Genomic DNA, 25,144 nt, shown 5'->3' on the forward strand with positions numbered 1-25,144 from the left:
TGGGAGCTCAGGATGATGGAACAAAGCAGTAAGTAGGAACTGCATCATCGGAACTTCATGTTTAGGCTCTGGGCATCTGTCCTCATTGTGTTTCAGAATTATTTACTAAACACCCACTGTGTGACCAATGGGAATATTGCTGCTTGTGATATGGAGCTGATTTACTAGTAAGCAAGTAAAAGCTGAAGATCCTCAATTCATATACTTATGGTAAAATGTATAAATAATAGGACAATAATACAAATAAGACCTCAAGTAAAGCGTTACTTACATTTGTCCATATGCCTTCTAGTTCTTGTCTATATGTGCATACTTCTTTACAAGGTTATAAATCACAGCAAGTACACAAGTTTGTGTCCTACATCTTTAGTAAAGCTATATTACACAAATTCGTATTGCTCTGCAAGTGTCAGAATTATAATTTTGAACAGATTCATGGAATTCCATTGCATAGAGTATCATAATTGCTTAACCCAAATTACCTGATGAACAAATGAACCATTACTCGTGTTGGACATTTGAATTCTTTCTAATTTTGTTTCCTTATAAATAGCACTGTGATGAATATCTACAACATATAGCTTTCTTCCTTCTTTTCTAATTTGTTTCTTAGACTATATTTCCTAAAATAAGATTACTGGATCAAGGGGTATCAATCTTTGTGACTTTTGCTATCCTATCTAATAAAAGAGAAACATGGTAATTGGCATACGACCGCTACCCTTCCCATTGGCTAATCAGGGCAATATGCAAATTAACTGCCAGCCAAGATGGCGGCCGGCAGCCAGGCAGCTTGAAACAAACATGGGGCTTGCTTGCTTCACTGACGGAGGACTCCAACGTTCCCCGCGTGCCGCTGCAGGCCTCTGAGCTGCAACTCTAAGCAACTATGTAACAAATATAGAAGCTAAACAAAACCCCAGAAACCTCCTTTAGTCCGCCAGGCTTCAGCCAGCAGGATTGCAACATTGTATGCAAAGGCCAGAAACCTACTTTCAGCAGCGGAGGCCTAAGAGCTGGAGCCAAGCCTCAAAGCTAAAGCTGGTCCAGAATAAAAAAAGAAAAAAGAAAAAAAGGAGCAGTTGGGAGCTTCAGTCACCCCCAGCCTGAAAACAGCCCTCAGCCCCTCACCCAGACTGGCCAGGCACCCCAGTGGGGACCCCCAACCTGATCCAGGGCACCCTTCAGGGCAAACCAACCAGCACCCACCCGTGCACCAGGCCTCTACCCTATATAGTAAAAGGGTAATATGCCTCCCAGCACCGGGATCAGCGGAGCTGCGAGGTGTCCGGCACCAGGATCAGCGTGACAGGGGGCAGCGCCCAAACCCCCTGATCGCCCTGCGGCTCTGTGTGTGACAGGGGGCGGGGACACAACCTCCGTATCCACCCTGCTCTGTTCGTGACAGGGGAAGGCACCCCAACCCCCTGATCAGCCCTGCTCTGTGCCTGATAGGGGGGAGCTCCCCAACCCCCTGATCGCCCTGCAGCTCTGTGTGTGACAGGGTGCGGCACTCCAACCCCCTGATCAGCCCTGCTGTGTGTGACAGGGTGTGGCGCCCCAACCCCCTGATCGGCCCTGCTCTGTGTGTGACGGGGTAGAGCCATAAACTCCCCATCGGCCCTGCCCTGAGTGTGAGAGTGGCAGCACCTGAACCCCCTGATCGGCCCTGCTCTGTGGGTGATAGAGGGCGGCGCCCCAACCCCCTGATGGGCCCTGCTCTGTGAGTGACAGGGGGCAGTGCCCCAACCCCCTGATTGGCCCTGCTCTGTGCATGACAGGGGGTGGTGCCGCAACCTCCCCATCGACCCTGCCTTGAGTGTGACAGGGGACGGTGCCCCAACCCCCCAATCGGCCCTACCCTGAGCGTGACTGAGGCTGGAATCACAACCTCCTGATCGCCCTGCTCTGTGTATGACAGGGGGCGGCGCCCCACCTCCCCAATCGGCCCTGCTCTGAGCCCAACCAGGGGCTGCACCTAGGGATTGGGCCTGCCCTCTGCCACCCGGGAGCAGGCCTAAGCCAGCAGGTCGTTATCTCCCGAGGGGTCCCAGACTGCGAGAGGGCACAGGCCGGGCTGAGGGACCCCCCTCCTCCCTGAGTGCACAAATTTTTGTGCACCGAGCCTCTAGTATATAATAAGCCAAATAATGTTCCAAAAGGCGCTTAAACAACTTACAATGCTCCCAGCAATGAGTCAGTGTTTATCAGTTTCAAGATAACCATATTAGCATAGGGTTTCCTTTTGGTTTTTCTTGATTTAATAGGTGAAAAATGTACTTTGTTGCCATTTGAATATGCTTGTTTTTGCATACCAGAGAGGCTGGAAAGTTCTTCCATGCATTTATTTACTTTGTGATTTAACACAAATGTCTTTTGCCAACCTACCAAATACAGAATTCATTTAGTCAATGGTTATGACACATCTACCCTATGTCAGGCCTGTGCCAGGCCTTATGATCTGTATGAACTATGTACATAATAGGGAAATTATCTTGTCAAATTCATAAAACTCTTCCTGCTGTGTTTTCCTTTTCATTAGTTATCTTTCTGCCTTTATTGAAGTATAAATAACAAAATTGTACATATTTAAGGTACAATATGATGACTTGACACACATATACATTGTAAAATGATTCCCACAATCAAGTTAATTAACATATCCATCACCTCAGAGTTACCATTGTGTGTGTGTGTGTGTGTGTGTGTGTGTGTGGTGAGAATACATAAGATCTACACTCAGCACATTTCTATATATTTAAATCTGTTGATCTCTTCCTTTGTGACTTCTATAATTTTATAGCTTACAGGGTTATATATCCAGGGATTTGATAATTACCTATTTTCTGTGGTCTTATTTATCAGTTTTGTAAGAATCACATAAATATAGTCTCCTATAATCCTATATAATAAAAGCCTAATATGCTAAGTGTCTGACCATTTGTTCAACCGTTCGACTAGTCGCTATGATGCACACTGACCACCAGGGGGAAGATGCTCCGACTAGTAGGTTAACTTGCTGCTGGGGTCCAGCCGATGAGACGGGCCGGACATGCCCTGGACAAATTTGTGCACCGGGCCGGTTTCGGCCCAATCCCCCCAGGCCAGGCCTCTACTTATAAAATAAAAAGCTCTAATCCCCACTTCATGATGCTTGAGTTTTAACATATCTAGCTTATTTTTTTTTTTACTAGAAACACTTAATTTGAAACAAGTTTGAAAATAAAAGTTAGGTTTATTGTTTACATGGGCTATGCTGTATTAAAATCAATTTTTTTTTAACTTATCATGCTGCAACTAAAAGTGAACACAGGTTTATCTATAAAGATTCAACCCCAAATAGCCTGGCTAAGATCTACTTCTCTTTCTCAGGCCAAAGAAGAAGATATTTAGAGTCATCATTGCATGACTGCCTTTTCTTGGGATCACTTTAGGGTAGAGCCCCCTGCTACTCAAAGAGAGGTGAGACCTCAGACTAGTAGAGGTATAACCTGGTGCTGGTTGGAATAGCAGAGTCTCATGCCTTACTCCAGACCTGCCACATCAGAATCAACACATTAAAGTCTGAGAAGCACTGGGTAAGACCACAGGAATCCGTCAAACTCTGCTGATGCTCCTCTCAATCAGGCATCACCAGAAGGTATCCCTCCCCTCAAATGTTTACCCTCAGTCCATTTAATGCACCCCCCCTTAAAATGAACATTATCCACCATCGTGCACCCAAAAAGTAACAAGCTGATATTTTGAGAGAAAGAACAGATCTAAGTTTGCAGCCTCAATTTCATCTAGACTTGGGGTTGAAAACATACATGCCTTTGAGAGCTAAGATTTTTCTTATAAATGAGTAAAACAGTCAGATAATGGCAACTGCCCTTGTCCTTAGTGTCAAGGAGATAACAGTGATGAAGACTGGGGGCAAATTTCAGAGTTCATGTTCCATCTAATGATACAGCAGCTATTTGGCTCCAGCCCAGTGTTACCAAATAGGAATGCAAGCTTGATGTTGCCAGATCTTCTAATATTTCAGAAGAGAAGCTGAAAATCTGGATTTTTGAAAATGTGAAATCTCTCAGTTTTTAAATGCTGGCAATTCACATAAAAATTTAAAAGAACCTTTGTGTCTCAGATCCAGCCCAGCAGTTTGAGACCTTGGCTCTAGACTGATGATTTCCAAACTCTTTAAGTTTGTGCAAGCCATCTGGGCTGATTTTCATGCTTATTGCTAGTGCACCAAGGAGAGAAGTCACATCAACATAAATGATGCAAATCAAATAACTATGACTACTATATTTTAAAATTTTGTGTCTTGTGATTATTAAAAACTGCCAAATCAGTAATGAAAGTGACCATGTTTCAGTGATATAAATATTTCCTAGATGTGAAATACATGTTTAATTAACAATCTTGTCCCTAACACAGAAGCCAATAAAGTGCATAATTGCATGATACATGATTTATATATTGAAGTTTTCTACTGATGAAGTTTGTCAAACTGTAAGATTGCTCATGGATGTATTAAGATTTATAGTGTTCAAGAATATTTCCATAACTAAAAGGCAGCCAAATGGAATAATTTCAAACTCTTGGATTATAAACTTTACCTGTGATAAATGCTATGCTAAACATAAAATAGGAAACATCATTTAAAAAACCAAAATACCCTCCTGTGGAAACTGCAAAGTACATTTTCCTAAACTGTCCAATTATTCCAAACAAAATTTTTAAAAAATAGAGTGTGAAATATACCCTTTACATTTGTTTTCATTTGGGGGGCATTTGGGTCCCAGGCACAGCCACATCCCCATCAATTACTGTATACTTTATTATTTGCACATGCATCTATGGGGGTGGCATACATCATAGACTTAAAGAGCAGACTGGATACAGGGATTATGAATTGCACTCATGAACCCAAACTAGTCTATTTAATACTGGGCAATTTAATTTAAAAAGGGAAATCAGTTTTCAGTTACCTCATCTGCAAAAGGGAAAATAATCTAGGGATGTCCTACACTTGAAGAATATCAGACCAAAATGTATTATTCTTTTTGTTTTGCTCACTCCTACACTCCTGACCTGGTACATAGTAGGGCTGAATGAATGAATGAAAGGAAGAAAGATCACAAGATACAACTGCATCGTGACTTGAACTGTTTTACATCAATCCTATATATTTCTGTCATGGTGCAAAAGAATTTAACAGGTTATATTTAATAATTCAGCTGAGAAACTCAATACACTAAAAGAAAACCCAAATTTTGGTCAAAATGCTTCAATTAAAAGGTTCCATTTTAAGAGTACAGTCCTGTATACATAGTTTCTAATAGTTTTTTTCTTAAATTTTTAAAATTTTATTGACTTTTTTAGAAAGAGGAAGGAGGGGGAAATCGATGTGAGAGGGAATCATCGATCTGTTACCTCCTGCACACGCTCCAACTGGGAATTGAACCCACAACCTGGGTATGTGCCCTGACTGGGAATCAAACCCACCACCTTTTGGTGTATGGGACAATGCTCCAACCAACTGAGCCACACAGGCCAGGACTAAAAAAATTTTTAATTAAATTTATTGGGGTGATAATGGTTAATGAGATTATATAGGTTTTCAAAGTGTATAATTCCAATATATGACCTGTGTATTGAAGTTTTCTACTGATGAAGTTTGTCAAACTGGCAGACTGCTCCGGAATGCTTAAGGGCAAGCAATGCACGTCAATAGCTAAGTTTCACCTAGCCAGCACTTTCAACTAAATTGTTGGGAAGATGCTTTCCCCTTCTGTAAATCTCCTTGAATAATCTAGTCTCTGTTTCTGTGGGAAAATAAAAATAAGAACTGTGAAAGGGCTCAGGGCTAAAATTTCTGCTCTTGGGCAGAGCACAGTGCTTTCCACCTGCCCTGGGAATGGTTCCTCAGAGTAGGGTGAGCGACTCACAACCACTTACTTTGAGCCAAAGCAGTTTTGCTTTGGTGTACTCGATTGGGGTTAATCCTATGATTTTATTAGAAAACAGGTTTCTATCATTTTAAAAAAAAGTTTGAAAACAACATTTTTGGGTAAAGGCCAAGGATGATAGGGCTTAGACTTGAAGATGGAAGCGTCCATCTCTGGCAGCTAAGAGAAACTCAGTCCTACTTTGTTTTTGTTTTTTACTCTTTAAGGTTTGATATATTTAGGTATTTGACTATTTTTTAATCTGTGAATTATTCTGCAGCAGCAGATGTAACAAATGTAACTATTATATGTACTACTCTTTGTAATATTTTAAGGAATAAAACAAAATTAAAAAAAAACCCAAAACAAATGTAACTATTGCCACCTAGTGAGCATCTACCCTAATTGAAATACAGGGAGCTACACTAGATGTGGAACTGTGCATGGAGGGGAAGACAAAACCTGTTGATGGATGAAACTGGAAACCCTGGCTGGTCTGATGCTGGCAAATGTTATATCCTCTCTCATAAATGCATGGAGATGGCCAGAAAAGCAGAAAACTGGGGCCCCTTCCATTGTGCCTGGATGAACCATCTTTGAGATCCCCTCCTTTTACTATTTTCAAAAGTGAGTATCCAGTCTCTCAAAGAGAGAAATGGGTAACCCTGGATCGTCACAAAGAAGACATAAGCCACCACGGCTCAATGAAGAGGACAGAGAATGCCTATCTAATGTATTAAAAGAAAAGGCTGGTCAATCTGGCTGCTCCCACCACTGTAGCAGTGCTCGGAGCTTTAGTACTAATCAGAAAAAAAAATCTTCTGGCCCATGTTAATGTAAGCCAATGGAAACATTCTTTGGCATTTGTACCATCAGATTGTACAGAGGCATCCTGCACCTTGGCTCCTTTCATTGACAGTTGACTGGGTCAGTCCAACTCCTCACAGTTGTCAGTAGGAATCTTTTCCCTCCATTCCAATATTTGCTCCACGCAGCTTTCCTGCTCCCTACTGTTCATGCTGTGACATGGGCAGATCTTTATTTTCAAACAGACCTAACAGTTCTGTTTTACTTGGCACATTCACTTTTCATGCCCCCAAATTAAAAGCAAATGAGGTTTTTTTTTTCTTTGAAAAGGCATTCCCCAGAGAGCTAATATTTAGTAAGCAGTGATAATGGTTGGCTGGGTCAATTAAAATGAACCCTTTTAAATCTACTGTACAAATAAAGCTCTTCATACAATGTCAACCATAACACTACAAATTGGAAGGTTGGAGATCAGTGTAAAAACAATTAGTAGTACTTACCTCACACTGGATGTGTGGACAATGGGATGTATTTGGCAAGGATTGGATATAGTTGTCAAGTTCCAATGTGCCTAAGTTAGGAAAAAATGAAAATCAAGACACAAAATTACCTTTTCAGAAGAAAAGTATGAAATTCTAAAAAAAAAAAAAAAAAGTTCAACTTCCTTTGAAATGGCTCATGGTAACGCATTCTACTTTGTATTTATTACCCTTAAAGTTAAAAGAAAACTGCCAAGATGTTCTGCATATTTCCCCAAATGTCTGTTTATCATAGAACATTCGCACCGGCAGTGGATCTGGCCACCTCATTATCAAGCTGTATTAGCTAGCACAAACACTCAGCATTGTTAGTGGAGTGAGCTCATGGCCTATTTCAGTTTTAAATTAACATTTGGCAATCACCCGGGTAATCAAAACAAATGACTCAGTCATTTAGAATAGATTTATTAGTTGAGCCTTTCCCCCCCTCTTTTTAACATCTTTAGAATATTCTGCCACAGGAGGGCTCAGCTCCAGACAGAATGTAGAGCACAAGTCACCAGAGGAATATTTAGAGGTGTTGCCATGGAGATGAGGTGCCCTGTGACCACTGAAGTTATCTCCAATCAACAACAGGATTAGGATGCAGGCTGGTGGGCAGGCTCATCCCAGTGCGGATGGTTCCACATTGCATCGCTAGGAAACAGGTGCGCCCTGTTCTTTTCCCATCACAGCACAAAGACCATATACCCTGATCTGCTGCCCTCTCCACAGGCACAGTCATCCCCCTTATTACCCGCCCCTCACTATTCACAAAGGACTGGCTAGGGTTAAGGAGGAAGGAAGTGTGATCACTGTATTATCCCTAATATGTGAATCTTGAAATTCATACCAAGAACACTTTCGTATCAACTGTGAAATTTACACAGAGCCAAAAATCCGAGGAAAAGACAGCTTCCTGAGAGAAAGGCCCTTTCTGTTCTATTCACTGCTCTAATCCCATGCTCAGAACAGTGCTAGGCCTACAGAAGTATCTACCAAATGAAATAGGGCAAACATAAATCAAGGATCATAACCAAGCTCCTAACAGCCCCCCATCCACCCCCAACCATTTCCAGGGTGACCATCAAACAAGAAGTGGTTAGAGATTTTTACTTTTATTTATTCATTTTTTTATCCTCACCTGAGGATATGTTCATTGGTTTTTAGAGAGGGAGGGAGGGAAACAGGGAGGGAGGGAGGGAGGGAGGGAGGGAAGGAAACATTAATGTGAGATAGAAACATAGAAACATTGATTGGTTGCCTCCTATATGTGGCCCCAACCAGGGATTGAACTCGAAACCTAGGTATGTGCCCTGACTGGGAATCGAATCCACAACCTTTTGGTGTATGGGACATTGCTCCAACTAGCTGAGCCACCTGGCCAGGGCTAGAGATTTTTAAAAATGTTAACGTACTAGAAAATAAATAGCTGGTCCAGTTAGCTCAATAGGCTAATGGGTTCATCTGTTTAGAGATCTTAATAGCAACTGTTATAGTTGAAGATAACTCTTCTGAACTCAAAATGGACAAGTTTGCTGACTATAGAGTCAGGGTTCTTGTATATCAGGTCAAAAGCCCAGAGGAAAGCAAATTTGTGCCAGCAGTCAAGAGCTAACTTTCACAAGCAAATATTTGTAAGGAACACCTTCTAGTCCTCTTCCCGCCTATACTTAAGTAGAGAGAATATTTTCAGTCTATCATATGAATGTGTATTACTTGTTTCATGTTATGTCTCCTTTGTCCTACAGGACTTCAAGCTTCTTGGTTGTGAGGGCAAAATTCCTTATTTCTTTTCTGTCTCCCGTTACTTAGCATGGTTTGTATATACAAAGCGCTTTGCTCAGTCTCACCGCCCACCACCCACATCCCACTCATATGGAAATCAAGGTGCCACACCCTTTCTTCAGCTGCAGCAAGAATGCACCATGGCACAGCTGTTCACAACAAGGGTGCCAAAGTCAATGCCTAGGTTCAAATACTGATCCCCACCTCATATTAGCTGTATAACCTCACTCAGCTGCACAATGGTAACCTATGTCACAAAGGTTCAGTAAAGTGGCAAGAGGGCACTGCATGTAAAGCACTTAATAGTTCTTCACACATAAAAGGTACTCAATGAATATTGGATATATAAGTATCATTATAATTATAGCAGGTGTAGAGTAAAAATTTTATCAAACTTGGATAATGATTTCATATGCTACCACAAATGCTTGGCACTAAATATATCCCTCTTTAGATTCTACCCAATTTGAACTTCCAACCTGAATCCACTATACACTAAATTTAGTATACCATTTCATTTTATTCACTCTCTGGAATAGGTTTTTTTCCTGGAGATGGATTTGATACATGCTGGGTTCAACTTGAAGGAATCCAATTCTCTACTTAAAGAACCAGAATAGCTTCTTCCCTAAGACCCTAACCCTACCAGTACTTTCCCTGCCTTATCTCTGTCTGCTCCCCACTTCTACAAGTTCAGGCTTTGAGGGGTTCCTGGCAGGTGGAGTACCAGAGAACTTGTCTTCTAGTAACCACAAGACTGGCTCTCCCTCATGTCATGCTCTAAGACACCCTCCAGAGGGCAGAAGAGAGAAAGGCCCAAAGGCTGAGTAGGCAGAGCTCTCACGCTAGGGTCCAACTTGGGGCCCTGTCAGGGGAGGTTCCATAGTTCATAGCTTCTTCATCAAGAACTAGACCACAAGAATGATAAAAATAGACAGCAAGATTTTAACAGCATTTTCAGTTCTGTTTCACTTCATTGTCTGTGCTAGTGTGTCCCACTTAACATTTAGTTGGGTTGGGAGAATGAAGACACTCATAACAGGTAGTATTGTATATACTTTTGAAACTGCAGTATGTAACTGTATGCCTCTGACCAGACATAATACAAACTGTGTTGACAATATTGTGCAAGCCAACGAATAAAAACAGAACAGCAGCCAAGTACACTGGATAAAATGTGATGACAGCAAAAAATCCAAAATAAAACCCAAACACTTTAGGGTCAGTTATGCTTTTAAATAAATCATGTTAATCTTATCCCACCCTGACAGAATTAATAAGTGAAATTAGACATTTATATCATTCCAGAAGAAGCCAGTAGCTATGTTCTTGTCACATTTCACATACACAATCATTTTCCTTCAGGTTTTAACAATAGTATTGTGGTCACGGCCACTGGCGACCCTATCACTACTGTCAGCCAAGCTTAAACGGTCCCCATATCACCAATGAATTGGGTGAATTATGTGAAAAAAATGCAATCCAGAGACCATGTCTGTTTGAATGAGCCTAAAAGACCAGCTGAATCAATCAAAGTGGATGAGCCCCACAAATGCAATCTCCTTTAAATTCTTTGAAAGTGACTGTCATGGCAACCATTCCTTAATATTGTCCTTCACAATATTCTCTCCCACTTAAGAAACCAGAGAGTGGTGAACACCAAATATATTCTTTTTAAAAATATATTTTATTGATTTTTTACAGAAAGGAAGGGAGAAAGAGTTAGAAATAGCGATGAGAGAGAAACATAGATCAGCTGCCTCCTGCACATCCCCCAAGGTACATGCCCTTGACTGGAATCGAACCTGGGACCCTTCAGTCCGCAGACCGACGCTCTATCCACTGAGCCAAACCAATCAGGGTACCAAATATATTCTTAATTAGGTATATTTGTGATGACACCAAGCAGCTTAGACTTCTCATTGATCCATATACTGTTATTCAAATGCTTACACTGTGATAGTCAGAAACACTGGCATATGTACCTTTCAAAACACATTTTAAATGTTACCATAAAATCCAATAATAAATACAAATGAGATACCCACTGTCTCATTTCTTTTAGCAGAACTAATAAACTGGCTCTCATTCAGCAAAATAATTTATTGGCATAAATAAATGGTCTGCTCAGAGGAAAGAAGCTTCATTTCTAATAATTTCAACATAATCAAGATCTGCAAAATAATCTAATATTTAATATCTCAATTAATAAACAAAACCCAAAAGGCTATTATGATATAAAATATAATAAAATCTAATTTTGTTTAAAAATGAAATTTCCATTTGACCCAGTGATCCCATTTCTAGGAATATATCCTAAGAAGCCTGAAACACCAATCAGAAAGAATATATGCACTCCTATGTTCATAGCAGCATTATTTACAATAGCTAAGATCTGGAAACAGCCCAAGTGCCCACCAGTAGATGAATGGATAAAAAAGCTATGGTATATTTACACAATGGAATACTATGCAGCTATAAAAAAGAAGGATCTCTTACCCTTTGAGACAGCATGGAGGGACCTGATGAATATTATGCTAAGCAAAATAAGCCAGTCAGAGAAAGACAAGTATCACATGATCTCACTTATATGTGGAATCTAATGAACAAAGGAAACTGACAAACAGAATGAACAGACAATAGTGGGGTGAAAGCCTGAAGAGGGGACAGGAGTGGGGAGTATGGGTTCAATGGGATAAAAGGGGACACCTGTAATACTTTCAACAATAAAGATAAAATCTAATTCTGTGTCCTTATATTAAGATTTAGTATAGAGTATATCTGGTAATGTGTATCAGGTGATATACTCTATACTATTAGTATGCCTAGAAGTTCATCTATTCCACACAAGTTTCTAAATTTATTTTATGTGATATAATCATAATATTCTGCACAATTTATAAGAGAAAGGTTTATACTTGTTCAGTTTGGGAAAAGATAAATTATATTTTAACAGATATATCTACTAGATATACTACATGTTTAAAACTATGACCAGTCTAGATTTTCCCTATATTTTTACAGTTTCTTCAGGAAACTAAAAAGTGCACAGCTTTACCAAATTAAAGTGGTGAGCCATTTTTTAAACCTTGCATTAGAATATAGATAATCCTTTAAAATATGGAATTTGCTTTTATATGCTTCCAAACTAGTAAATAAAAGCTGTTTTTCCTCCTGGATATGGCACAACCTATAAACTCACTAACGGTGTAAACACAAGCAGTGCCCCCACCATGCCCCAAGTACACACGGAGGAGCTCTTTTTCTTTTTTAAAATATATTTTTATTGATTTCAGAGAGAAGGGAGAGAGAGACAGAGAGACAGAAACAGCAATGATGAAAAAGAATCATTGATTGGCTGCCTCCTGCACCCCCCCCCCACACACTGGGGATTGAGCCTGCAACCCGGGCATGTGCCCTAGACCAGAATCGAACCTGGGACTCTCTAGTACACAGGTCAATGCTCTCTCTACTGAGCCAAACCAGCTAGGGCTAATGAGCTCTTTTGATGAGCCATTGCTGGATGCAAATTTAAAGAAATTTGTGGTCAAAAGGTGGGGATAAGCAATAAAATACATCTGTTTATTTTTTGACTGGAGTAATAAAACATTGAGAGAACTTTTGCACCAACAGGAGCTACATCTTATTAAAAACTTCTGCACAGCAAAGGAAACCATCAATAAAAAGAAAAGGCAGCCCAGCCAGTGTTGCTCAGTGGTTAAGCGTGGACCTATGAACCAGTGGATCACAGTTCCATTCCCAATCAGGGCACATGCCTGGGTTGCAGGATCAATCCCCAGTAGAGGGCGTGCAGGAGGCAGCCGATCAATGATTCTCTCTCATCATTGATGTTTCTATCTCTCCCTCCCTCTCCCTTCCTCTCTGAAATAAATAAAAATATATTTTAAAAGACTAGCTACTGAATGGAAGAAAATATTTGCAAGTCAAGTATCTGATAAAGGGCTAAAATCCAAAATAAAGAGTTGGGCAACAGTAGGTTTACAATTGTTCACATGGAAAATAATACAATAATTAATAATACAAGAATAAATTGTAGCCCTGACCAGTTTGGCTCAGTGGCTAGAGCGTTGGCCTGTGAACTGAGGAGTCCCAGGTTCGACTCCGGTCAAGGGCATATACCTTGGTTGCAGGCACATCCCCAGTAGGGGGTGTGCAGGAAGCAGCTAATGGATGTTTCTCTCTCATGGATGTTTCTAACTCTCTATTCCTCTTCCTTCCTCTGTAAAAAATCAATAAAATGTATTTTTAAAAAAAGAGGAGGAAATTTTTAAAAAAAGAATAAATTGTATTTCGGGTACTCACAATTGTAAACTTACTTTTGCACCACCCTGTGTATAAAGAACTCATACTAAAACAAAGAAAACAAATCTGATTATAAAATGGGCAGAAGGTCTGAAGAGATAATTAAGAAAAACATACAGGTGACCAATAGACATATGAAAAGATGCTCAATGTCATTAGTCAATGCAAATTAAAACCACAGTGTGATAGGATAGCACCTCACATCTATCAGAATAGCTATTAACAATAAATCAACAAACAAGTGTTGGCAAGGATACGGATAAAAAGGAACCCTTCTGCACTGTTGGTGGGAATGCAGATTGGTACAGCCACTGTGGAAAACATTATGGAGGTTCCTCAAAAAATTAAAACTAGAACTACCATATAATCTAGCTATTCTACTTCTGGGTTTTTATCCAAAGAAAATAAAACACTAACTTGAGAAGATATATATACCCCCATGTTCATTGAAGCATTATTTACAACAGCCAAGACACAGAAACAACTTGTGTCCATTGGTAGACAAGTGGATTACAAAATTGTCACACACACACACACACACACACACACACACACAATGAAGTATTGTTCAGCTATAAAAAGGAATAAAAACCTTGCCATTTTCGATAACATGGATGTACTTCAAGGGTATTATGCTAAGCAAAATTATTCAGGTAAAGACAAATACCATATGACCTCTCTTACATGTGGAATCCTATATAATAAAAGCCTAATATGGTAAGTGTCCAGTTGTCCCATCATCTGTTCAACTAATCAAAGCATAATATGCTAATGATATGTTAAGGCCATGCAACCACTCGCTATGATATGACATGCACTAACCACTAGGGGGCAGACAGTCGATTGGTCAATCAGTCGCTATGACGTGCACTTACCACCGGGGGCAGATGATCCAACCAGTAGGTTAGCTTGCTGCTGGGGTCCGGCCAATCAGGACTGGGCAAGATGCCCTGGAGCTCTCCTGCGGTCCCTCCCCAGCTGGCCAACCTCCCACATCCCTCCCCGACCCTGATCATGCATCAGTGGGGTCCCTTGGCCTGACCTTAGCCTTCTCACAATCTGGGACCCCTCAGGGGATGTCGGAGAGCTGGTTTCGGCCTGATCCCCAGGCCAGGCCGAGGAGCCCCACTGGTGCATGAATTTGTGCACCGGGCTTCTAGTACAAAACAAAACAAAACAAAACAAAACAAAACAAAACAAAAACCAAGTGCTTATATACAAAGAAAGGACTGGTGGTTGCTAGAGGCATGAGAGTGGAAGAAATAGGTGAAGCAGGCCAAAACCTTTTTAAAATGACTATTTTTCTGTGTACATTGTTGCATAACTGGTGGCTAATGAGCTTTATGAGACTAAAGTAAAACTGAAAAGTAAAAAACAAACAAACATTAAGAATACTTTAAAAAGCTGTCAATAACAGATGAGAGGAAACTAACATCACGAGGGATCAGGAACAAATGGGGAAGAAGAGGAGAAGGAGGAGGAGGAGGAGGAGAAGGAGGAGGAGGAGGAGGAGGAGGAGGAGGAGGAGGAGGAGGAGAAGGAGAAGGAGGAGAAGGAGAAGGAGAAGGAGAAGGAGAAGGAGAAGGAGAAGGAGAAGGAGAAGGAGAAGGAGAAGGAGAAGGAGGAGGAGGAGGAGGAGGAGGAGGAGGAGGAGGAGGAGGAAGAGGAGGAGGAAGAGGAGGAGGAAGGGGAGGAGGAAGGGGAGGAGGAGGAGAAGAAGGCAAAATACAGCAAAAATAATGGAGAAGCAAATGTTTGCTAAAGTCAAAAGGTAAAAAAAACCTTGAAATTCTTGTCCTTTGCCCTAATGTTCAATAGTATTTTTGTTTTGTTTTTAAAATAGGAATATTGATGTCCTTTTAATGGCAATTACGACAGCTCCCAAATCAAACAAATGATAAAATAAAAATTCACTTAATTGACTGATAGGTTTGAATTAGTCATTGCCAAGTTTACAACTTTCCCACAACTCCAAGCATTCTTTCCTTAAGAGAGACAGGGTGTTTGCCCCCCTGCCTTGATGACCCTGAGTAGCTTTCTGGGTGACTACATTTCTGTCTTTTTATGTAACTCACTGGGGAACACCCATTCCCCAAATCAGAACTCTTAAAGCAATGGGGGACAAAAAAAATAAGTACATGTCCATAAGATGTGACAATTCTGATAGCACTGGCTGTCCCAGAAGTCTGAGAGGAACTCCTGAGTTAAAGAAAGACATTCAAACACTGCCTCTCACTCCCACAACCTTCACCAAATCCTGTCTATTTTGTCTTCTAAACGAGCTTTCATACTTTTTTCTTCCTTATAATCTCAGTTCTACAATCCTAATTTCACCCATCATCACTTCACACCTAGACTACTTCATCAGACTTAATTCTGGACATGCTCCCTTCTTCTATATGCTGCCAGAATAATCCTTCAAATGGACCACCTTGCAAGTATCATTCCATTTCCCCAAGAACTTCCTTTACTGTAACCTAAAGGCCATTTTTTTCTAGCATGAAATGCAAGGCCTTCCAATCAGATTCCAACCCACTTTTCACCTTCCCCAAACTCAACGCTGGTTTTGGCTGACTCCATGCCTCCGATGTTTGTCACCTCTGGAGAATAACAGGTGCTCATGCCACCCTCCCCTAAACCAATGATTCCAAAATTGGCTGCCTTAGGGACCCAGAGTTGTTTTGGGCACCTGAAGTTCCCCCGGATGAAACCAATGTGCATCCAAGTTTGAGAACCACTGCCCCAAAATTCCTACAGCACAGCTGTCAAAGTATAATGAACATCAGAATTCTCTGGGGGCAAGCAGGTTGTTAAAACAGATTGCTGGGGGGTGGGTGGGAAGAAAAACAGATTGCTGGGCCCCACCCTAGTATTTCTGATTCAGTAGGTCTGGGGTGGCCCCATGACTTGGCATTTCTAACAAGTTCCCAGGTTATGCTGATGCTGCTGGTCCAAGGACCCCACTTTGAGAACTGCAGCTCTACAGTTTTAATTAACATAATTATATAGTGTAAATATATGTACCATATACATATGGTCCTCAAATAACATTTCGTTCAACATCACTTTGTTATATGAGCTGCTGTAGGAATGCACTCTTTTGTATATCAATTAGCCTATGGTAAAATTGGTTTCATTGCATGTTGTTTCACTTAAAGTCTCAGAGCCTATCAATGACATTAAGGACTTATTGTACATATAATAATTATATGTACATACAATAGTTAAATTATATGTACACTTTTTTTAGCAAAAGAGAATGTAGCATGTCCTGCTAGTTTACCTTTTTAACACATCTGTTTATGAACCAATCCTTAGAATGTTTTAGAAATTATCTAGTCCAATTCCCTTTTTATAAATAGACTCTGAGAGGGGAAGTGATTTGTCCAAAGGATCATAGGGTTATTGGCAGAACTTGGGCTAAGATTCAAAACTCTGAATTCCTCCTCCCCCTCAATTCAATACTCTTTCCACCACATCCTTAATGCATCTCTAACAACTTCTCCAATTATAATGGACGTTCCTTGCTTGAAGAGATCATTTTTGTTTTTAATATTCCCCACAGCATCTAGCAAACCTAGCAAAGTGCTTAGCACATAGAGTAAGCATTCAATAAACATTTACTGATTTCATTTTATGAAGTACTCGTCCTCATACTTTATAAGCTGGGTTTGGCCCAGTGCTGGCAATTGGGCAGCTCTGCTCCAATCACTTAGCCATAGAGTAAATCCTTCACATCAGCATCACATTGCTGGTATCTGCTATGGGGACAATAATAAGCACATAAACACAAATAAATTATAGGGGTTTTAACAATGGAAGGAATAATAAGTTTATAAGGTGACACTTCAATTCTCAAGTTGTGTTCAGAAAATGTTTACAACATACCCTTTTTATACCTAACAAACCAGAACAGCAGTAAAAACCTGGCAGTTAAGCAAGTCTAAAATACACTGCTTTGGTAGTTAGAATACTTAGGCCAATGGTCCCCCAACTTTTTGTGGTGAGGCCCTTCTTGTTCCTTAACAGAAATTCCACAAGCAGCTGAATTAAAGGTAAAGAGAAGATAGGGAGGGACGGAGATGAAGAAAAGCTAAAGGTCTGTGGGAAGCAGTTAGGTAAGCCCAAGGGGCAAAAGGATGCTGTCACACACCTGGCCTTGCATGCCATTGCCATTACACCTCCCCAGACCATCCAGCTATTTCTAGCAGCTTCACTGGGAGGTGATTACTATGCTAGGACTCATGGCTGACTAAGCCCATTTATACCTTATGATTTGGACAGAGTGATCATTTTGCCATCGCAACAGTAGACAGGAATTTCTGTATAGTCAAGTCACCTGCAGAACTTGGTATTAATTGTGAAGATGACCACAGGAATGAACTGGCTGGGCCACTATTTGGTTCACCACTGGCACAGAGTAACCCACAATTTTGGCAACTTAACAGGAATCCCCAGCCTACATCATAGGCAGTGATGGCGAACCTATGATACGCGTGTCAGAGGTGACACGTGAACTCATTTTTTTGGTTGATTTTTTCTTTGCTAAATGGCATTTAAATACATAAAATAAATATCAAAAATATAAATCTTTGTTTTACTATGGTTGCAAATATCAAAAAAATTCTATATTTGACACGGCACCAGAGTTAAGTTAGGGTTTTTCAAAATGCTGACACGCCGAGCTCAAAAGGTTCGCCATCACTGCTCTAGGGAGAGGTTTCCTGTCTTGTCTCTTTCTCCTTCCCCCTGTTAAAATTTGATGCTTATAACAGATGTAGGCCAGTATAGTCAATCAGGCAAGCAGTGAAGCCTAGAAAAAAATATGTATTTTTCTAATAACAGGTGTAACAATGAGTATACATAACAGATCCATATCTAAAAAATTACTTCTGATAGACAAAATAAATTGTAATGCCCTTGCCAGTGTGGCTTAGTTGGTTGGAGTGTTGTCCCTTCCACCATAAGGTGGAAGGTTCAATTCCTGGTCAGGGCACTTACCCAGATTGCGGGGTTTGATTGTTATCTCTGTATCTCTGTATCTCTGTATCTCTCTCTCTCTCTCTCTCTCTCTCTCTCTCTCTCTCTCTCTTTCTCTCTCTCTCCTCCCTCCCCCTTCCTCTCTCTTTAACCAATAAAAAATATCATCAGGCAAGGATTACAATTTTTAATAAATAGGTGAATTCTATAAACAACTCCCTCCTTTATTAGTATTTTTTCAGGTAATTGTATAAAGTTTTTCACTCGGGGTCTAATTACACACCTGATGGACATATTCTATGCACAACTGTATCCCCAAGATATCCAATCCTTGAGTGAACACTCTAATTTATGTTCTAATCCTCGATGCCTTGTCAGTTTTTCCTCTTCCAATGACTTTAACACAGTGGTTCTCAACCTTGGCTGCACATTAGAATCACCCGGGAATCTTTTTAAAATCCTGATTTCTGAGCCTCATCCTCCTGAAATTCTGTTTCTGTGTTACCAATGTTGTGGCTCCACCCCATAACAAAGAAACAGAATTTCCGGAGGATGAGGCCCAGAAATCAGGATTTTAAAAAGATTCCCAGGTGATTCTAATGTGCAGCCACGGTTGAGAACCACTGCTTTAACATCACCATAACATTTGCTTATCCTCTCAGTCTCAATGTCCTTCTCAGCCCCAATCTTCCACTCTCTTGCTCCCTTCCTTATTACTTACTGCATACCACAGATGATCTGTTTCACAGCCAATTCAAGAAAGCAACACATACTTACAGTTGCTCATAATAAACACCCAGTTCCAATATATACTGGTAGAAACCATTTACAATAAGACTTTTAAAAACCTAATCTTTTCACACAGGTTTAGTGTAGAGCTGGCTACACTGAGTAACTGCATGGAGGTTCTGGAGTTAGAGGTCAATGCTTCTAAAAGGCCTGCAATAGCCTTTGGCACAAAGCAATCAAACTCTAACTTGGATATTAGCTTAAAGAAGGCATGAGCTCACAAACTTTCACTGTTGCTAGTGACACCACAAATGCAAGGGTAAAAAGGGCTCATTGGGTTGTAGGGCAGGGGATTTGTCAAGTCTGGAAATCCACTACATTGCAAAGATGGCACAATGTCCCAATAGTGGCAAAGTTCCAACCCAATACTCACAATGACCGGTCCAATTACTACTGTGCAACCAGATGGTACTGGGCAGCTAACTCTTTCAGAAGCTCATACTCTCACTTTTCCGGGGAACCATGACACAAAGTTATGTCACTCAAGAAGCACTTCTCTTATTTTGCTAGTACTTAAAAATAAACATTGCACATTCAATTACAATAATAAAAATTGCCTGACATATTCTTTGTATTTCTGAGTCCAAAATGTACAAAGGTATATGTGTGTGTGTGTGTATGTATATATATATATATATATAGCAGTTAGCAGTTTTAGGATTACAGAAAAATTGAGTAAAAAGTAGTTTCCATACACTCAACATCCTCTCTTAGTTTCCTCTATTATTAACATCTTGCATTACTGGAGTATATTTGTCACAACTGATAAGCCAATACTGATATATTGTTATTAACTGAAGTTCATAGATTACATTAGGGTTCACTCTTTATGTTGTGCATTCCACAGATTTTGACAAATGTTGAAGGGTTTTTTTTTTTAATCCTTCACATTACATTCTGGGTAATAATAAATCACCTTACCTCAAGACAATTTTAATTGCTTTAGCTTTGTAAAAGGAAGTTTCATAGGGATATGATAATGTAAATCATTCATTTCTCTTTAATGATTCATGGTTTCAAAGACTGTCTATAACATAACTCTGCAAACATATTTGACTTTGATTATCTGAAAACCAACCATTCACAACTCTCAAACCTCCAGCTTGGCTCTAAACATGAAAGGAATCTGAAGAAATTATTGGACCACATAAGAAAACAGCCTCGCCGAAACCGGTTTGGCTCAGTGGATAGAGCGTCGGCCTGCGAACTGAAAGGTCCCAGGTTCGATTCTGGTCAAGAGCATGTACCTTGGTTGCGGGCACATCCCCAGTAGGAGATGTGCAGGAGGCAGCTGATCGATGTTTCTCTCTCATCGATGTTTCTAACTCTCTATCTCTCTCCCTTCCTCTCTGTAAAAAATCAATAAAATATATTTTTTTTTTTAAAAAAAAGAAAACAGCCTTCAAGATGGTATCTGACAAGGGGGAGTTAGTCAGTCTGTTGATGACTCGGTCTGGATATGTTTATAAAAACAGCTGTCATTATTTTTTAAAAAATTTAAATAAAATTGGGTTGAAGTGAACACTATTTTGTTGACCACGTTCATGAAATATAGAAACAACATGCATTGGTAGACTTGTATGATGTACTTGCATAGACAAAGAAAAACCAAACTCCTGCTTTTTTTATTGAAGGGTTTTCAGGGCTGTGTGTCTGCTCCTGAGCTTTTTTTTTTTTTTTTTTTTTTTTTAAGTGTGTGTATCCTTTGCTTGTATTTTGCATTAAAAATAAGAAAAGCAACCCTTTATTGTTGAACATGTGGCATTGTCCCCTTTAATTTTCCCCTCTCTTTTTGGGACATTTGAATCAAGTTATTTTTTTCTGTATATTTTCTGCTTTTGTAAGCTTTTGTTTTGTTTTAAAATAGCGTTATAAAAGGGCTTGCACCTCCCTCCCCTCAAAACTAGCTGTATCATAAGAACAAAGAGCAGTGTAAGGAGCGGTATTAGGACAAAAAGACAAGAAAATTGGGGAAGGAAGACAGTAGAAGTCAGGAACAGCAGATGGAGACTAGATGCGGGACAGAGTGATAGCAACAGAACAGAGAGCCAGCTAGACATGAAATCACAGTGACATGAAACTTTTGAGAGGGTGAATGAGGAAGGACAATAGTATGGCCTTTAAATTGCCTAACAATTGTTTGTTCAATTGACTATATCAATGAGGAAGTAATATTGAACATATTAAAAGTTTGTGTAAATACATAAAGATGATACACCAATGCACAGAAAATTCACTCTGAATTTGGTTGAAATCTTTTGGAAAGCTCAAGGGATAGGATTATTCCTGAGTAATAATATAGATACGTTACCTGGAGGTACTGATATAGATAGATAGATAGATATGCATACCGATGTAAAATATTTACCCTCATTTTTTCATTTTTACTTTACAAATAAACATGAAGTAAATTTCACATTATTTTATTTGTCCTGTTCTTGAGGAATTTAACATCTCACTACAACTACTTCAGAAGAACATACACCACTTTTCCATTTCATCAGAGTTGTTTTTCTCTTGGCTATAATTTCCCTTCGATCAAAGTACAGTATGCAATGAAGCTATTTAATAAGGATGCTGTAGTTTACTTGCAGGCAAATTTGTTAAGAACTAATATTTAGAAAATTGGGATAGTATTATTTTCTTAAACATAGAAAAGAAATTGCATTTTTGGATATAAATATAGTCTTTGGATAGAGAAGGCTCCAAAAATTTTCGAGTCTAAGTTTAGAAAATGGCTCTCACACAAAAGCAGCTCAGTGGTTGTTTGGGGACATGGGCAGAAGGAAGAATGTACTGCAAAAGGGGCCTGAGGAAAATTTTGTGGGAGTGATAAAAATATTCTACATCCTGATTGTAGCAGTGGTTTCATGGGTATATACATTTGCCAAAACAGCAAATTATATGCTTTAAGTAAATGCAGTTTATTTTATGTAAATGATACTCAATAAACTTGATAGTAACATTCCACAATGTATATGTATATGTATATCAAATCCTCACGTTGTACCTTTTAAATATATCCAATTATATTTATTAATTATTCCTTAATAAAGTGGGGAGGGAGTGGATATTTTTAAAGTAACTCTAACAAAGGCTGCCTGCTTATTTATAGATCATCGATTTTCAACCAGTGTGCTGCAAGAATTTTTAAAACATGCAGTACGTGACTATTTAGTCAGGGGCACTGACTTCCTTTCCCTTAGACCAGTGGTCGGCAAACTCATTAGTCAACAGAGCCAAATATCAACAGTACAATGATTGAAATTTCTTTTGAGAGCCAAATTTTTTAAACTTAAAATATATAGGTAGGTACATTGTTATTAACTTAATTAGGGTACTCCTAAGCTGGCCTTTGCTAAAAATGTCTTCAATCTGATTAAGGTAGTTCGCTGAGGTCGACCCCTTCAAACTCTCCCATCCACACTCGTCTTGTATACTTGTTTCGTCTATCTCCTTTCCGAAAACCGACTTGTGCGCATGGGCCACAAAGTTTCAATCGCACTGTACGTGCGCACGTGGTATTTTGCAGAAGAGCCACACTCAAGGGGCCAAAGAGCCCCATGTGGCTCGCGAGCCGCAGTTTGCCGACCACTGCCTTAGACTGTCAAATAAAAAAAATGACAACAGCTTACACAAAAATAGCCATCTGGGGTGAATGAATCAAAATTAAACTTATTTTTTTTTCAGATCAGCAAAAATATATTTTTCGGTGTGCCGCAGAATTTTAGTAATTACTTTGTGTGCCATGAGATGAAAAGATTTGAAAATTGCTGCTATATATGCAAGTATAAACTTTCACCACCTATTAGCTTAGCTGCTTGGTTTCTTTCCTAAGTATGGTTAGGTAAGCTTACTACATTGGAAATTCCTTCCAAGTTCCTTCCTTAATAAGAGGCAGCGCTTAGGAGGAAAAGGTTACTGAAGCTCTGCCTCTTTTAAGGCACATTGTTGGACCCTTTCACTTACATGTTTGTTTCTCGAGCTGGTTAAGTACAGTATTTCTAAATATCAACCTTCTGTTTTTAGAGTACCCTTTAGTGAAGCAGGTGAAAAGCAAGGTTGTATGAAAATCCTAAGCCATGTTGCAGTTGGATGTGCTTAGCAGAGTCCCAAGGGGCCACACATGAAATAAAGAATTGTTGTTTACCTGTAGCCAGAATTTGAAAGAATCCTAAATGCATGACCATCATTACCTTTGTTTTTGGCTTTGAAACTCAAGAGACTTTGAGTAACAATACAAGTTGTCTAACAACCAAATTCAATTTCAGCTCATAAACATTTTGAGCCCAGCCAGGGGGCTCAATGGTTGAGTGTCAACCTATGAACCAGGAGGCCCCTGTTCGATTCCAGGTCAGGACACATGCCTGGGTTGTGGGCTCAATAATCTCCAGTGTGGGGCGTGCCGGGGATGGGGAGGGGGAAGGGGGTGGCAGCCTATCAATGATCCTCTCTCATCACTGATGTTTCTATCTCTCCATCTCTCTTCTTATCTGAAATCAATAAAACTATATTTTTAAAACATTTTTTGAACAAACACACAAAAAATAGAGCCACAATTTTTTGTGTTTAGAAGAAAATGGTCCTAGGATCTTAAAACTTGAATTAACCCTGGCATCTGGAGATGTGGAACCTTTGACAAGGAACTTACAGTGTCTCCTTAGTTTCCAGAAGCTCTCTGGCTAGGAACTTTATCATTTCAAGTATTTAAAGCTCTAATTTTTTACAGGACATTTCTTAGAATATGTTGAAAAATAAAATTTTGTTGATTTATATGTCTAAATCCCACTACTATGGCTTAGGGATATAACACTTTTGAGACTTTATAATCCATGTGTATGTATCTTTGTGTCTATATGTACTCTTTAGTCTCTAAGAAACCTGGGTGGGCAGGGGACACCTGTTACTTCAGCTCACCTGAACACATGAGAGGCCATATGATTGATCATGTCTATAGGCAGATGCTAATAGTTTCACAAGCAAGAATGATATGTAAAACTAGATCCCCACAATCACTGACAAACTAATGCTTAATTTCTTCCTAATAAAAGAACACATTTTAAAAATGTTTTTATTGATTTTAGAGAGAGAGGGAGAGAGAGAGAGCAAGAGAGAGAGAGCGAGAGAGAGAGAAACACCAATTGTTTCTGACTGCAAGCACCCTGACACACCCCAACTGAGGACTGAACCTGAAACCGAGGCATGTGCCCTGGCTAGGAATCAAACCGGTGACTCTTCAGTGTACAGGATGATGCTCAACCAACTGAGCCACACCAGCCATGACATAAAGCACACATTTTTAAACTTGACAAGAGTCAAGCAGCCTTATCCATACTCTAAAACTGAAAGTGAATGACAAAAATGTATAAAAATTTAGTTTTGTATCATCCTTGTCAAAACAACCTTGATAAGGCCTGGCCAGTGTGGCTCAGTTGGCTGGGCATCAAAAAGTTTCTGGTTGATTCTTGGTCAGGGCACATGCCTGGGTTGAGGGCTTGATTCCCAATACGGAATTGTGCAGGAGGCAACCAATCTATGTTCCACTCTCACATTGATGTTTCTCTGTCTCTTTCTCATTTTCTCTGTCTCCTTCTCGCTCTAAAAATCAATTTAAAAAACCTTGATGATAAAATCTCAGTATCCTTAGCTATCATTACCTTAGTATTGAAAAGTATACATAAAACCTTGCGGATACTATAAATTCTTGTGATTAGACTATGGATGGATCATTTTGTGTCTTGAGATATATATTCCAGAGTTTTATGTGTATAATTAAAATATAAATTCCACAAGAAGTAATGTGCTGACCACAGAGACTTATTTTGATTGTTCTTTTATTTTAAAAATGTTTTTAAAAAATATATTTTTATTTATTTCAGAGAGGAGGGAGAGGGAGATAGAGATAGAAACATCAATGATGAAAGATAATCATCAATGGACAACCTCCTGCACACCCCCTACCAGGGATTGAGCCTGCAACCTGGGCACGTGGCCTGACCAGGAAAG

General features: G+C 39.7%; 1 protein-coding gene across 2 annotated transcripts in view; it reads right to left on the reverse strand.

Moving 5' to 3' along the window:
- FHL1 (four and a half LIM domains 1) overlaps nucleotides 1–25,144 on the reverse strand; it is a 71,093-nt gene that overhangs the window by 37,142 nt on the left and 8,807 nt on the right. For both annotated transcript variants that reach the window (XM_036305021.1, XM_036305023.1), the window contains one exon: nucleotides 7,241–7,311. The gene's annotated coding sequence lies outside the window, so the exon portion shown is untranslated. The remainder of the gene's footprint in view (nucleotides 1–7,240; nucleotides 7,312–25,144) is intronic.

Source organism: Myotis myotis, unplaced genomic scaffold, assembly GCF_014108235.1.
Source record: "Myotis myotis isolate mMyoMyo1 unplaced genomic scaffold, mMyoMyo1.p scaffold_m19_p_4, whole genome shotgun sequence".
NCBI lineage: Eukaryota > Metazoa > Chordata > Mammalia > Chiroptera > Vespertilionidae > Myotis > Myotis myotis.